Below are 17,699 nucleotides of genomic sequence, written 5' to 3'. Positions count from 1 at the left end.
AAGACAACACTTGCCCACATGTTAGTTTCAGATACTTTAACAAGAACTGCACATATGAGGACAGATTCTCATACTAATGTAATAACTGTAATAAATCCTCCCCATGGGGTCGGCCTCAGGTCAGCCTAAAGAGCTCAACACACACCAAGACAAACACATAGCCTGAAGAAGGGGTCAAGCTTATGTAATCTACCTGGACTCTCTAGAGAAGACAGAGGGGCTTTGGGTATACTTTCAGGGGGCTGGTATATTCCTCCCTGGATTGTATAAAGCACAGGTCATATAGGCTTGAAGAAAAGCTACTACGGTAGTGGAGATACCAGGGGCTATCCAGGATTTGTCTATGACTTGCAGCATGGCCCCTTTGGACAAATGTGTTTTACCATGTATTACTTGGACTATCATTGGGAACAGAGTTCTAGGCAGGCAGACTTTTGCAGAAGTCCCCCGTCTTTCCTCCTCTGCCCCTTAACATCTTCCAAGATTCTTTTTACAGCAGCATCTGCCTGTTGTGAAGGTTGTTTTCCACGCTCACCTCCACGTCTCTGACAGATATCACTGGCAGTGCGGCAACTGCCTCTGTAGTGGTGTCAGTCAACTCATTATTTTTGGCTTTTAAAGTACCAGTCTTAGTATGGGCCCTAATTCTGGCATTAGCAGCCCCTCCATGAGTGCTCCAACTCTCTGCATCTTTGATTGGTCTGCCTGAAGAGGTGAGAAAAGTCTTCCAGATAAGTCTGTTAGCGGTTTAACCCCAGCCAAGTCTGTAAGCTCCAGTTAGTGCATCCAAATCATTACCTTTTTGCCCTGGAAACAAGGTAGAGTTTGTTCAGCTTTTGACTACTTGGTGTCATGCAGAATGCATACCCCATGAAGAATCATGTGAGAACCCTGCTGTCTCCTGTAATGTTAACTCTATACAGGCATTCATCATCATCAATATTATACGCAGAGTTTGTAATTTTCTCCCCCCTCCGAGCCAAAACATTCTCCAGCAGAGAGAAATGGAAATGGATCCAAGGTTAGAGGAGTGATCAGAGGCAGAACAACTTGTTACTACAAAGCCACATGTTAAACAAGCACAAGAGGAGAAAAAAAAAAGAGAGAGACAGACAGGAAAAAAGGAGGAGGCTGCCCCCCCCCCCTTCTGCAGCATCGAGCTTCTCATACACAGGTCTGAAAGCTCTGTCAGCTTTGTTCACGGACCGTAAGAAACTCAAAAATACAAACACAGAAAAAGGGGATTCACATAGCAATAAATCACAGATCGCATGACAACTAGGCACCAGCCTATTCCTGAACTACAATACAAGAGTGTCAAACAGAACAGAACAGTACATATTGAGAACACATCATAAGCAAGAAGAGGCAAAGGGTTAAATGACTAATCCAAGAATGATCAGTGACATACAATTAAATACAGATAGAGAACACTAAAATATTAAACAGATATCAAGACACAGGATCAGGATTAGTAAAAAGAAGTCAAAAACCAACAACAGTTAAAGACCTAGTGTTCAAACACAAACATTGAATTTTATCTTTGGAGATCAGAAATTACAACCAAACAAAACTAATAGTGACACAAATATATATATACAAACATACTCAGATACAAAACAGCCTCACTGAGAGATTATATTCTGCTTCATTCAACTAAAACATTGCATACTCCAGAATTTCAACTAATCCGCCAACTTCCAGATTTACTAAATATATATACTGCAAAATATGAAACACTTAATTTATCCCATGAAATTAAAAATTTACTAAAAGCATTCACAAACTATCATACAAGGTAAACACTTATTTCTTTGTCTACAGTATGTAACGTACAAGCCCCTCCTCTTGGAATTTTGGGCGCTGGCTAGTCCCTGGGCGCCATTTTTAGACCATAAAGGTATCATACCTCACATAAGAGGAGAAGAGAAAAAGAGTTTAATTTCACGTTCTCTACCATCACAAGACTCACTTAAAAATGTAGCATGTTAGACACACCATGTTCTGCATATACAGTAGACAACACAATTTGACAAACCAAACAACTTGTATGGCAATAACAAACATACACATAGATTTCACAGAAAGCTTCTATTTTCTTCACTTAGCTTTTGTTTTAGTCAACTCAACTTGTCAACATTCCCATAACCTTCTGTCTTTCCAATGCTGATTACTGAGTATTCCATCACTGTCACATTCTGATTTCATTCTTAACTCCGTACATCCCTTCAGTCCTGCTAGTTATGGTCATGGGAACTATAAGGGCAGGAGAGTTGCCCTTGAAGGTGACCTAGCAAATGGTAGGTCAGTCCTGAGTTTGAGCATCTCTTTTTGTCTGATGCTGACTGTCTTTGCCTGTTGTCCTGTATGTCACCCCCCTCGTCACCAATACGTTTTCTGCAGTTCTTTTTTATGTGTCCTGACTTGTCACAATAATAACAAATTGGGGGTTTCCGGGGCCTGTCTCCTTTGTTATTCTGACCCCCACCTTGGGATTTTACAGAGACATATGCTATTGTAGTCTTTTTAGGGGCTCCCCGTAGGTCAAGTTCTATCCCCTGGGCTTTCAGTTTTTCCCTTCTCTGGGGCCTTAGACCGTCCACAAAAGCACGTACAAACAGTCACTGTATTGCGTCACTGTCCATGTCCGAACCTTCTAGACTAGGGTAATAGTCAGATACAGTCTGGGTCGGGGTTTGAGTACCTACTGTTACCGTCCTTCTTTCTCTCTGTCTTTGCGTACATGAGTTTTTAAGAGAGGTAGTAAACGTCTGTCTGGAGGTCTCTATTTTATATTTTTTCTTCTTATCATCATATGTCCAACCTTCCTCAACACATTGTGTGGAGGTACTGATCAGGCATCTGACTTGATAATCCCAATTGTGATCTTTCACTATGCCTTTCTTTCTCTCTGAAATATTTTTCCAAACCTCTGGATTCAATTGGTCAATTTTTGGAACATGGAATTCCTTCAGTATTCTCCCTAGCTGGACTACTGCATCCTTGCCGTGTAACTCTTCAAGGATTGTTTTAAGAGCGTGTATCTGGGGTTCTCCGTCTGCATTCTTGGACTCTTGCTGACCGATCCTTAGCCGTCCGGTCCTAAGTAGCTTATTGGGGAAAACCTTGGAAGGAATGTTTCCCTCGTTGCCGTCCTCTTAGGCGACTAATAGGTTAAAAAGGCTCTCCTGGCCTTTACCTGACTCATCCTAGCCGTCCAGTCCTAAGTAGCTTATTGGGGAAAACCTCGTAAGGTATATTTCCCTTGTTGCCTTCTCCTTAGGCGACTAGTATATTAAAAGGCTCTCCTGGCCTTTTCCTGTGATGCATGACAATTCTGCATCCTATCCACAAAGCGAATAGGCAAACAAATGCAGCCAATAGAAATAACTGTCATTCACATCACTCTTATAGGGTCAGTGTCTGTCTAGATGTGTTTTACAACACCTTATTCCCCGAGACTACACGGGCTTATCACACGAATCCTGTCCTGGACTTCTGATTTATTCCAGGCTCATGCTAGCATCCAGATAATGGTTCATGTGATAGTATGGGATTTAAGCATGGACCATGACTAGTGTTGCTCGCGAATATAAAGAAGGCTCTAATACTACTGTGTGAGACTGGCGTGCTAATTTTCGCATATGCGAAAATTAGCATATGCTAATTTTCGCATATGGGAGTTTTCACATATGCTAATTTTTGTATGTGCTAATTTTCACATATGCTAATTTTCGCATATGCGGAAATAAAACGCGAATATTACGAATATGCGAATTTAGTGAATATATGACGAATATTCGTCCATTGAGGGGTCTGGCTGTTCCGGATGTTACTAAATATTACTGGGTGGCTCACTTACGTCACCTTGCAGCCTTGTCCTCCTATCATGCCTATAGCCGTTGGATGCAAATTGAAAGGTTATGGCTGGCGCCTTATCACCCTAACACTCTGCTGTGGTCTCCTCCGGCGACTAATGTATTTCCTCTCCTTTACTGGGCCCTATGGCTTTCTCTACATATGTCTGGGGTTATTGCTCTGTTAAATTCTGCCTGTCTTCTTTCCCCTCCCCTCCAGATGTTGCTATGCAACTACTCACCGGCTTTCGTAGTCTGCACCAGGGAGCCGCACCTCATTACCGCCCGCCGCCGCTGATAAGTGACCACCGGTCACATCACTGTTCCCACATTCTGCCCGGACTACGTGGGTGGGCAGAGCGGGGGAACCGAACTTTAACCCCCACCCCACCCCGATCTGCTATTGGTCGGTCGCTTCTGACAAACCAATAGCAGGGATAGGAGGGGGGGGGGGGCACCCCTGCCACCTCACTCCTATCCCTTCAGGGGGACCAGGGGTGTCTTGGACAGCCCCGATCCCCCTCATTTTCTGGGTAACCGGGTCACTGGAGACCCGTACGACCCGGAATCACCGCAGATCGCCGGTCTGACCCCCCAGGGGTTTGCACGGGGTGCCTGCTGAATGATTTCAGCAGGCATCCCGGTCCGGGCCCCACCCGGGGAGCAGTGGGTGGGGACCGGAATTCACATGGGTGTACAGGTACGCCCTGGGTCCTTAAGTACCAGAGAGCCAGGGTGTACCTGTATGTCCTAGGTCCTTAAGGGGTTAATATATAAGCGGAATGACTACATATATGAAGCATGTAAGCAATAAGAAATGTGTAGAACATATATAGAAGCATGCTAAGCTTATGCAGATAGTAGCTATATAGAGGCTACAGAATTACAAAAGCTACAAGTTGTTTGTACACACATCAGTAACCACACTGTCAGCAAATCAAATTTATGGCATCACTCCCCTAGAGAAAATTATACCAAGATGAATACAGAACAGACATCCCCACACTTTAGTTAAAGGAAATACAAGTGACACAAAATTGGGTGGAGCCTTGGCTCCTTGAAATACCAGGCAGTGCTTTCCCTTGTATCTACGTCTAAGGCCCGGTAGGGCGGAAACGCGCCAGAGGGGGAGGTTTCGGCCTCGAACATGCTGGTTTGCACCTTTTTGTATCGAATGGACTTTTAATGGATTTCTAATAAATGAATGTTTTACCGGTGCTGTGACTACATTTTGATATATATTAAACATTCTACAATGTCTAAATGGAGATTTAATATATCTATTCACTATCTCAATTGTCATAGTGACATCCACGTCTTAACTCTGATTCTTGCCATCTAAGAAGTTAACTTGTTACCAGTTGCATGTCACAAAGTAGCTATTGTATATAGAAACAAAGAAGAGAGGAAGATGCATAAAACTATTTTTTTCATCTAAGAGCAGAGGAAGGTGCTCTCAAATCACCCAAAGTGCAAGAAAAAGTGCATGTTTTACACAAAAAAAAAACCTGCACAAAAGATGCGGTCTATCGCAAGCCCTTCTCCGATAGGAGACAGATCCCCCAACAAACCTTACCCTTCACCTCTGGACAAAAAGGTACCTGCGAGGTTCCAAATTCGATGTCCCTTTTTGCTGAAGCTACTAAGGGACCACAAATGCTCCCGGCATCCCCCTTGGCATTGGCCAAGGTATCTGCCAGCAGAGCCGATAAGGATCGGTACCCTGGCCATGCAAGAGTACCCGAGGTTTTTCCAGGGAGGTGCAGAACCTAATGGCCACACAAACCTCCCCTAGACCACTAGGAGGGACACCCAGAAGGGCTACTGCATCCTAACAATCCTGTGAACACACACAACACGTAAAAAGTGACAAAAAGTATATAAACAAGTGAATGTGTGCAGGTATACTGCCCGGACATCTGGCTGGATCTATAAAAAATTTCTCTGATCCTAGCCCAGAAGGCCGGGAATCAAGAGGTGAGTGAGTGCCACAAGATGAAGAGTTCATGGTGCCCGTGCTTCCGTTATTGAAAGAGCTTTATTGTTCGTTCAGTCATTACAAGTTATACAATAAATTATAATCACACAAAGCATGACAGTGCAATACACAGCAAAGGTTTCCTAATCTATACATCGCACGGCATGCTACTCTGTAACACTTCGCTCAATCATGTAAGAGAAAAGCACAAGAAATCGAAAAACCAAACAATACAATCTGTGATCGGGGTAGGAGTGTGGGCTATGGAGCGGGGCTGGGGGCGCAGGGGAGTAGGTGACTGTGTGGGGGTAGGGAGAGGGTGGATCACAGGGCCAAACTACTGGGTTATATCTTCAGGGGGACATGGGGGAAGGAGAGGGGTTCTTCACTCCTCTTCTTCATTGATGGCCGGGCTGTCCAAGATGGAATAATATCTGAGCAGGCTCCTGATGAACTTGCAGTAGTCGCAGACAGACATGTTCTCCCTGTTGATTACGAGGCGGTTCCTGGCAAGCCACACAGCATCCTTAAAACAGTTCATAAGGCGCCAGGCCTCCTGGTTGGCCTCCACTTCGTGGGTCCCAGGGAATAGACCGTAAAGCACCAAATGGTACGATAGGCAGTTCCTTGGTACAGAGTCTCTGAGTTCTTGTTTCAGGGCATCCAACAGACCCTGCGCAAAGGGACACTGCCAAAACACGTGCAAAGATGTTTCCTCCACAAAGGGGCACCGGGGGTAGTACTGGGTTCTGCACAGGTTGCAGGCATGCATGAACGACCTGAGAGATAGTCCTCCCTTAATGGCCATCCACGACAAGTCCTTATGTCCATTGGTAAACCGCTTTGAAGCCACATTAGTCCAACCTGTCTCTGCCGTGGCCGCGGGGAGCCCCGGAACAAGCTCCAACAAGTCCTTAGCGCGGATGAGCTTATAGATTGTCCTTGGCTTCCACAGGTCCGGTTTCAGACCCTCCAGCTGGTGCTCCCTCACAAACCAGACAACATCCCCATAGAACCAGGGAGTGTTCCAGTTGTAAGGGATGGAGCTGTCCCACTTGTCCCAGCTGAGCTGTCTCTAGAGGGACATTAGAAACAAGCGAGACATGAACCTGTCCGCTGAGCCAGTCTTTTCAACAAGAGTTCGCAGCATGCTGACACATGCGAAGGAGGCCCAGAGCAAAGTGGGGATATCGGGGATTCCTTTCCCACCCTTGCGGGGCTTCTTATACATCACAGTCCTCTTGACTCTGTCCGTTTTGCCCCAGATGAAGCAAAACAGTGTCCGGGTGATTGCCTTGCAAATAATGGGGAGGCCAGGCCTGTGCGGTGTACTGGAGCACAGGTAAAACTTCACTCCGCAGGACCAGTGTTTTGCCCTCCATAGAGAGCTTTCTGGAGCTCCATAGTCCAATCTCAGAGTTCATCTTTGCTAGTCGGTTTTGCCAAGACTTAAAGGGGTACTGCGCCCCTAGACATCTTATCCCCTATCCAAAGGATAGGGAATAAGATGTTAGATCGCCGCGGTCCCGCTGCTGGGGCCCCCCAGGGATCGGCGCTGCAGCACCCCGCTATCATTACTGCGCAGAGTGAGATCGCTCTGCACGTAATGACGGGCAATACAGGGGCCGGAGCATTGTTACGTCACGGCACCGCCCCTCATGACGTCACGGCCCACCCCGTCAATACAAGTCTATGGGAGGGAGCGTGGCGGTCGTCACGCCCCCTGCCATAGACTTGCATTAAGGGGACGGGCCGTGATGTCATGAAGGGCGGATCCATGACGTCACGCTGCTACGGCCCCTGTATCGCCCGTCATTACGCAGCGGCAATTTAACATCTTATCCCCTATCCTTTGGATAGTGGATAAGATGCCATGGGCGGAGTACCCCTTTAAGGGCCACCCCTTACTTCCCGAACCAGACTCCCAAGATTTGTATGAAGTCTGGTTTGACAGTAAAAGGGAAGGGGGTGGAAGAAGCCAAGTGCCACTCTCTGAAGAGCATAGTTTCCGACTTCCCGCAGTTTACTTTTGCCCCCCAAGCTTTGCCAAAGTCCTTGCCCGATGACAGATTTCAGCCTGTTGGCTAGCACCTTGGCGAGGATCTTGTATTCCACATTCAGGAAAGAGATGAGACGCCAATTTTTCAAGTCACATCTCTCCCCCTTCCGCTTATACAAGATCATAATCATCCCTTCCCTCAACGACGGAGGCATTCTGCCCCCCACCACCATCTCCTCGTACACCTCCAACAGGTCCGGACAGATTAGGTCCCCCAGCGTTACATAGAGCTCGGCCAGGAGACAGTCACTGCCCGGGGTCTTGCCGGGCTTAAAGGATCTAACAGCAGAGAGCAGCTCATCCACCATCAAGGGATCGTTGCACCTGTGGGATCAACAACGTTAGCGATACCTGACAGGAACCTCTTGGTGGCTTCGCGGTTGGATGACTTTGGGGCATAGAGATTGCTGTAGAAGTCCGAGACAACCCCATCACCTCCTCCTTACCCCTGCTCATGTGTCCAGTGTCATCTCGTAGCTCAGTCAGGGACGTGTGGCCAGCATGGAGCTTCCTGAAAAAGAAAGAGTTACACTTCTCACCCTTTTCCAGGTTCTCAACCTTGTAACGAAAGACGAGAAGTGCCTTTTCAAGTTCTTTTTGGTCTCCTCCAGCTCCTCCTTGACGTCCCAGTCGCACTGGAGCAGGTCTTGCAGTGACCGCAGCTCACACTGCAGCCTTCTAATGTCCCGCTTCTTCTCACACGCCGGTTGTCTGCCTTTTGCCTGAAAGAAACAATGAAACTTGACTTAAACATATTCCCACCAATCGCTGATACAAGGTAAGTGTAACACTCACGTTTCTGAAGACAGGTACCCCGGTGGATGTGGATCTGCTGGACCTGTGTGGCAGATGACTCGGACTGTACTAGGGAGCGGAGTCTAAGGTGCCTCTGCTTTTCACCAGAGCCCGCCACAAAGCGGGAGGGACTTGCTGCTGCAGGCGACACCCAGGTCGCTACCCCTGGCACGGCTCGACCACACAGGCGGCTGAGGAGATGTGAGGCACAGGAGGGATAAGGCAGCTCATAGTCTGGATAGCAGAAGGTCAGGGCAGGCCGCACAGTAGCGTAGTCTAGACAGAGCAGGAGGTCAGTAGGCAGGCGGCAGAGGAGCAAGGTCAAGTCACAAAGCAAGAGATCAGATACACGGTAAGGCAAAAACCGGAATGCTTTCTCTCAGGCTCAAGGCAACAAAGATCCGGCAGGAAACTGAGGAGGGTGGAGGAATTTATAAATGAGCCACAGGTGGATTATACTAATGAGCGTACTGGCCATTTAAATCTTAAAGCTCCGGCGCGCGCGCACCCTAGGGGACGGAGACACGCGTGCTGGAGCAGAGAAGCAGAGGCGGAGGCAAGAGAAACACCCGGAGAGTGATGGACTGGGGCTACAGCAGGTAAGGGGACCATGCGCTCATGGCCAGCATCATAATGTAACAGTACCCCCCCCCTTTGGTCTCCCCCTCCTTTTACGAGAGAGAAAACTCCTGAGAAGGTCACGGTCCCGGATATTCTCCTCAGGTTCCCAAGATCTCTCCTCAGGACCATAACCCTCCCAGTCGACCCCCAAATTTTTTTTTTTACCTCTCCCAGTTTTTGTAGCAATAATCTGTTTAACTTTGTAGATGTCAGAAGAGCCAGAGACAGGTGTAGAGAAAAGATTCTTCTTAGAGAACCAGTTTATGATAAGAGGCTTGAGGAGAGAGATGTGGAAGGAATTGGGAATACGTAACGTATCAGGTAGACGGAGTTTGTAGGAGACAGGATTGATCTTTTGTAGAATCTGGAAGGGCCAAGGTAGCGGGGACCAAGCTTGAAACAGGGGATCTTGAAGCGGATGTACTTGGATGAAAGCTAGAGATGAGCGAATCGAACTTGATGAACCCGAATTCGTTACGAATTTCATGGAAAATTCGATTTGCAACGAATACGAATATCGCTGCGATTCTATTGCACGAATCGCTTCATTAAACTCCATTTTACAGCGTTCCAGGCTATTGTAGAGCTAAGATGGCGGATCCACATGTGAGTACATGGGGCAGGGGATTATGGGAGGGCGGGAAATAGTGGCGGGAATGAAGGTAGGCGGGCTGACCCTGAACCACATGTGAGATGCAGCATATCAGTGTTCACTGACCCCTGTGATGTCACAGCCCCTATATAATCGGCGGCCATCTTGCCTCACTTCATTTAATCTGTGCACTCAGATGGAGAGGACGGGACTGTGTGTGTGTGTGAATAGCTCATACCACAGCGTTACACTGCAACTGCTAGTCAGCATTAGGGAAAGGCAGGAGTGCAGAGTGCTGTGCTGTAACACTGAGAAGGATCATTGATAGCTAAACCTCCTATTCACGTTATTGAGCATTGCAGCAGAGAGGGGCAGATAGCTGTCAGCTGCCTCATGCAGATCTCCAAGCTGCCTGAACTTTCTGAAGCATCTCATCTCCTCATTTTTCAGCTCTATTGAGTTTTTTTTTCTCCACAAATCTTCTGCTGCTCAGAATTGTGTGACAGAGTGCAATTTAGGGTTTAATCCCTGGATTTTTTTTTTTGGTGGTGCTGCACTGTTGGGTCCTGCTGCTGTTCAGAAATAAGTCATATTAGTGTGGACTTTAGTAACTTTTTACCATTTTTCACCTGTTACTCTGTCTCTGTGCTAAATTCAGTGTTATACCACACGTTATACGCCTACCGGTGTATTAAAGAAAAAAAAGTTTTTCCTGAGTACAAATACACTTTTCAGTGGCCTTATCATTGCAAAGGGCCTACATACAAGCAAATAGTGTACCATATACCACCTTTTTTTCTGTCTCTGTGCTAAACTCAGTGTTATACCACACGTTATACACCTTCCAGTGTATTAAAGAAGAAAAAGGTTTTCCTGCGTAAAAATATGCTTAACAGTGGCCTTATCATTGCAAAGGGCCTACATACAAGCAAATAGCGTACCATATACTACCTTTTTTTCTGTCTGTGTGCTAAATTCAGTGTTATACCACACGTTATACACCTGCCGATGTAGTAAAGAATTTTTTTTTTTCCTGAGTACAAATACGCTTAACAGTGGCATTATCATTGGAAAGGGCCTACATACAAGCAAATAGCGTACCATATACCACCTTTTTTTCTGTCTCTGTGCTAAATTCAGTGCTATACCACATGTTATACACCTGCCGGCGTATTAACCCCTTCAGGACCAAGCCCATTTTGACCTTAAGGACCGGGGAGTTTTTTGCACATCTGACCACTGTCAATTTAAACATTAATAACTCTGGAATGCTTTTAGTTATCATTCTGATTCCGAGATTGTTTTTTCGTGACATATTCTACTTTAACATAGTGGTAAATTTTTGTCGATACTTGCATCCTTTCTTGGTGAAAAATCCGTACATCTGATGAAAAATTTTAAAATTTAGCATTTTTCTAACTTTGAAGCTTTCTGTTTGTAAGGAAAATGGATATTACGAATACATTTTTTTGGATCACATATACAATATGTCTACTTTATGTTAGCATCATAAAATTGATGAGTTTTTACTTTTGGAAGACACCAGAGGGCTTCAAAGTTCAGCAGCAATTTTCCGATTTTTCACAAAATTTTCAAACTCAATATTTTTCAGGGACCAGTTCAGGTTTGAAGTGGATTTGAAGGGTCTTCATATTAAAAATACCCCACAAATGACCCCATTATAAAAACTGCACCCCCCAAAGTATTCAAAGTGACATTCAGTCATCGTTTTAACCCTTTAGGTGTTTCACACGAATAGCAGCAAAGTGAAGGAGAAAATTCATAATCTTCATTTTTTACACTCACATGTTCTTGTAGACCCAATTTTTTTTATTTTTACAAGGGGTAAAAGGAGAAAATTTTTACTTGAATTTATAGCCCAATTTCTCTTGAGTAAGCACATACCTCATATGTCTATGTAAAGTGTTCGGCGGGCGCAGTAGAGGGCTCAGAATGGAAGGAGCGACAAGGGGATTTTGGAGAGTACGTTTTTCTGAAATGGATTTTGGGGGGCATGTTGCATTTAGGAAGCCCTTATGGTGCCAGAACAGCAAAAAAAAAAAACCACATGGCATACCATTTTGGAAACTAGACCCCTCGGGGAATGTAACATGGGATAAAGTGAGCCTTTATACCCCACAGGTGTTTCACGACTTTTGCAAATGTAAAAAAAAATGGATACGTCCTCGGTCCTTAAGGACTCGGAATGCAGGGCGTATCCATACGCCCTATGTCCTGAAGAGGTTAAAGAATTTTTTTTCCCCTGAGTACAAATACGCTTAACAGATAGCGTACCATATAACACCTTTTTTTCTTTCTCTGTGCTAAATTCAGTGTTATACCACACGTTATACACCTGCCGATGTATTAAAGAAAATAAATTTTTTCCTGAATAAAAATACGCTTAACAGTGGCCTTATCATTGCGAAGGGCCTAAATACAAGCAAATAGCGTACCATATACCACCTTTTTTTTCTGTCTCTGTGCTAAATTCAGTATTATACCACACGTTATATACCTGTCCGTGTATTAAAGAAAAAAAAGTTTTTCCTGCGTAAAAATACGCTTAACAGTGGCCTTATCATTGCAAAGGGCCTACATACAAGCAAATAGCATACTATTTAGTACCTGTATTTCTTTTTTATACCACACGTTATACACCTGCCAGTGTATTAAAGAAAAAAAAAAAGGATTTTCTGCGTAAAAATACACTTTTTCAGTGGCCTTATCATTGCAAAGGGCCTAAATTCAAGCAAATAGTGTACCATATACCACCTTTTTTTCTGTCTCTGTACTAAATTAAGTGTTATACCACACGTTATACACCTGCCGGTGTATTAAAGAAAAAAAAAAGTTTTTCCTGCGTACAAATACGCTTAACAGTGCGCTCATCATTGCAAAGGGCATACATACAACCTAGTAGTGTACTATTTAGTAACTGTTATTCTGTCTAGGGCCTATATACTTTGAAAGGACAGCAACATGTGACAACCCCAGTCAAGAGTCGGTGGGTTCCTCAGACACAACCCTCAGTTGGCATGGCCTGGGAGCAGTCCCTGTAATCCCATTGCCTTTGTCCTATGCTGTTCCCTCTCCCAAAGAAGTATCTCATGCTTTGGGTTCAGCTCCACTATTTCGCGAGGACGATGTAATAGAGGACAGTCAGCAGCTAATGGGCAGCCAAGAATGTGAGGAGAGTGACGTGGGAGGCGGTGTTTCAATTGCTCAGGGTCCTGAGACAGACACTGTTGTGGAACACGAGGAGGACATCAGTGACGTGCACACATCTTTTGATGATGATGAAGACGATCGCAATTGGGAGCCGGGTGCAGAAGCCGGGGCTTCATCATCATCAAGAGAAGAGATTTGCTCTTTGTCTATGAGGCAGCAAGGCGGTAGCACGGTTGGCAATCAGCGTGGTGGTGGCAGTAGTGGAAATTCAGGAGCCAAACGTGCCAGGGGGAGACCACCTGCTTCGCGGCAAGCTACCATTCAGGGATGTAGTGGAACAGGGGTTCCTGGAGACGGCGCCAATAGCAGTGAAATAGTGCGAACTACAGGTGGGAAAATCAGCTACTCTGCAGTGTGGTTGTTCTTAATAAAGAATCCGGAGGACCTTAGCGTAGTCACATGCAAAATCTGTGGGCAGAAAGTGAAGTGTGGCCAGGGTCCCAATCTCGGCACCACGGCCCTGCGTGAACACATGATTCGCCACCATAAAGCGGCCTGGGATAACCGTGGCTACGAGGTAGTGGTCCAGCCTGCCACATCACCCAGTGGCCATCCGCTCCCTCCGTCATCCAGCCAAGGCTCCACCACCTCAGCCGAAGGGAGCATTGTGTCAAACCATCCTTCTTGCGCTCCTGCTTCCTCCGCTCGTAGTCAGCCATTCCGCCAACAATCGATCGGCGAAGCCATGTCCAAGTGACAACAGTATGCGCCCACTCATCCAATGGCGCAGAAGTTGAATGTTATCCTGTCCAAGTTGCTGGTGTTGCAGTCCCTCCCTTTCCAACTGGTCGACTCTGCAGCTTTCAGGGAATTGATGTCTTGTGCCGAGCCGAGGTGGAGAGTCCCAAGACGTCATTTCTTTGCAAAGAAGGCAGTACCAGCCCTGCATAAGTTTGTACAAGAGAAGGTGAGCCAGTCCTTGAGCCTGTCGGTGTGTTCAAAAGTGCACGGCAGTGCCGACGTGTGGAGCTGTAACTACAGGCAGGGACAATACATGTCTTTTACGGCCCACTGGGTAAATGTTATTCCTGCACAGCCACAACAGCAACTTGGACAGGTCAAACTGCTTCCTCCTCCACGTTCTCGCTCCCAGGCAGTTGGTCCTTTTACAGTGTGCACCTCCTCCTCCTCCTCCCCTGTGTCCTCGGCCTCCACTGCACATCCAAATCTCGGTGGCCCTTCATCGTACCACGTGTGTAGGGCACAGCGGTGTCAAGCCGTCCTTCACATGGTTTGCCTTGGCGAACGGAGTCACACAGGGGAGCAACTGCTGAAGTTCATTAGGGAAGAAATCAGAGTATGGCTTACTCCATGAAATCTGGAAATGGGAACCATGGTGACCGACAATGGGAAGAACATTGTGGCCGTGCTGCGTCAAGGAAGTGTGAACCCTTCGCCCTGCATGGCACACGTGTTGAATCTGGTTGTCAAGAAGTTCATTTGCAAGACGTCCTGACAATGGCAAGGAAACTGTGCATGCACTTCAGCCACTCGTACACCGCCAAGCACACTTTGCTTGAGCTGCAGCGTCAGAACGGTATCCCACAACATAGTCTCATTTGTGACGTTGCCACACGTTGGAATTCCACCCTCCATATGTTGGACAGACTATACGAACAAAGAAAAGCCATCACAGATTTTTTGATGATACAAGCAGATAGGAGTACTCCCCTGTGTAACTTCAATGTGAACGAGTGGCAGCTCATATGTGACACCTGCTGTTTGCTGAGGCCCTTTGAGGAAGCCACATTTTTTGTTAGTCGCTCGAATTACGCCATGAACGACGTAATTCCACTCCTACATTTACTCCAAAAAATGATTAAAAACATGGCTGGTCACGACAATGGAGATGTTGCGCCTACATCAGAAGGCTACATGAGTCTTTTGGGGATGAACTGGAGGAGGATGATGAGGGGCAGAGCGGAGCACAGTTTACGGTGGATTAGATGGCCGGTGTTTCTGGTCATTGGACAGGAGAGGAGGAGCAAGAGCAGCCAGAGGAGCTGGAGGGTTATTACGAGGGAGGCGAGACAGAGGACCCAGACACACCGTGGCAGTATGCAGTGGAGATGGAGGCAGGTAGTCCCAGTGAGGCACTGTCACAAATGGCACGATGCATGCTGAGTTGCTTGCGTAGTGACCCCCGAATTGTCAAAATTCGTCAGCGCGATGACTTCTGGATCTCCACCTTATTAGACCCTCGCTACCGGCCCAGAATGGGGGCCTTTTTTACACCCACTGAGAGGGAGGACAAACTGACCTACTTCAGGGAGCTTCTACGTAGTCGGTTGGCCGATGCTTATCGGCCACATGGTCCATCCACTCGCAGGTCTAACTCGGGGGGCCCTCTGCGCTCACCTTTCACTGCCATGGCTGCTGGGGAGGGGAGGGGTGGCAGGAGCAGTATCGGCTCAATCAGCAGCAGCCTGAGTCTACAGTCGCTGATGAGTAGCTTCCTTCAGCCGCATAGTGAAGCTACTCATCAGCAGCAGGTGGACATGGAGCAGGACCTGAACCAGCAGGTGATGGCTTACCTCGACATGACCCTGCCAACAACCGTTTAAGATCCGCTGGACTTCTGGGCAGCCAAACTCGATTTATGGCCACAACTAGCTGAGTTTGCCCTGGAAAAGCTGTCCTGCCCGGCCAGTAGTGTGCCATCAGAGCGGGTGTTTAGTGCGGCCGGGGCCATAGTCACCCCAAGGCGAACTTGTCTGTCCACTAAAAATGTGGAGAGACTGACGTTTGTCAAGATGAATCAGGGATGGATCAGCCAGGATTTCCAGCCACCAATGACAGATGGGTCTGAGTAGATTGACCATGCTCCTACATTTTCTCTATTGTGGTTGGTTATGAAACCCTTTGGGGCAGACCTGGGGATTGTACGGCCCGCTTGACACATACAGCCCTTTGATTGGCTCTGACCGGCCCGCGCTGATTGGGAGACAACTATGCTGCCTAATCTGGGGGACAAGTATGCTCCTAATCTGGGGGGCATCTATGCTGCCTAATCTGGGTGACATCTATGCTGCCTACTCTGGGAGATAACTATGCCCCTAGTCTGGGTGACATCTATGCTGCCTAATCTGGGGGACAAGTATGCTCCTAATCTGGGGGACATCTATGCTGCCTAATCTGGGTGACATCTATGCTGCCTAATCTGGGGGACAACTATGGTCCTTATCTGGGGGACATCTATGCTGCCTAATCTGGGGGACAACTATGCTCCTAATATGGGGAAAACTGAAGCTTCTGGCCTTGGGCCTATAATTTTTTGAAGTTTAGCAGTAGCTAAATACATGCTTAATGCAAATGTCAACATTGATCTTTAAATGTAAGGGGTTATGAAACCCTCTTGGGTACTGCAAATGACTGCTCCAGACTCATTCTGTGTCTTTCACAAACTACTTGCCTCCCTGTTGCCTCAGGCCTTGGGCCTATAATTTTTTGAAGTTTAGCAGAAGCTAAATACATGCTTAATGCAAATGTAAACATTGATCTTTAAATGTAAGGGGTTATGAAAGCCTCTTGGGTACTGCAAATGCATGCTCCAGACTCATTCTGTGTCTTTAAGGAACTACTTGCCTCCCTGGTGCCTCTGGCCTTGGGCCTTAAATTTTTGGATGTTTAGCAGTAGCTAAATACATGTTTAATGCAAATTTCAACAATGATCGTTAAATTCTTGGCGCTCTGCCAGGGCCTTCTCCTACCCCGCCTGGGCCAATCTGAGGACCTCACTAACCAACTCACTAACTAATTCAATCGCTTATAGCGACGGGCGGTGTGTACAAAGGGCAGGGACTTAATAAATGCCAGCTTATGACCCTCACTTACTGGTAATTCCTTGTTTTAAGATTAAATAATTGCAATCACAGATCCCTATCACGAACTGGTTTTAGCGTGCAACACGCACCTGTCCTTGAAAGATAGAGAGATGCTAATCCGTTCAGTGGAGCGCTAGTGCGGCCCAGGACATCTGAGGCCATAACACACCTGTTATTGCTCGATCTCGCAATTGATCGGGCAAGGTAAGGGTGTTATTAAAGCCTCTTGGGTACTGCTGAGGCCTACTCCTGACTGCTCCTGGTGCAATGTATGGGGTAATTAAACACTTTTGGGTAGTGTTATTGTTAAATTTACTGGTAATTTTATCTGTAATAAAATAGAATTTTGCAGAATGCTAACCGTTACACAACGGAACGTTTATTGCGTGTGATTCTTTAATGAAAAAAATAAATAAATAGATGGAGAGGGATTAACGCTGCTTAATCATTTTTGGCGAATAGAATCCTTTTGCCATCTGATTTTTTGGAGACAGATGCACTTACACACATGTAATAATTTTTTTTACCAAATTTCAAACATTGTGTGGTTTATTACTTTTGAGAAGAATGTCTTTGGGTGGTCCACCATCCTGCATTATAGAGTCTTCTGAACTGCTGTATATGCACTTGTTTTTTAAAAAAAAGGTATTTTTTCCAACAATTTCGATAAAATTTTGCGTTTTTTTGGGGTGGATTGTGAAGCCCGGGTGACGGGTGTGTAGTGTGTACTCGTGCATCAGTC

This window comes from Hyla sarda, chromosome 8 (genome assembly GCF_029499605.1).
Source record: "Hyla sarda isolate aHylSar1 chromosome 8, aHylSar1.hap1, whole genome shotgun sequence".
Lineage (NCBI taxonomy): Eukaryota > Metazoa > Chordata > Amphibia > Anura > Hylidae > Hyla > Hyla sarda.
This window is presented reverse-complemented; position numbering follows the sequence as displayed.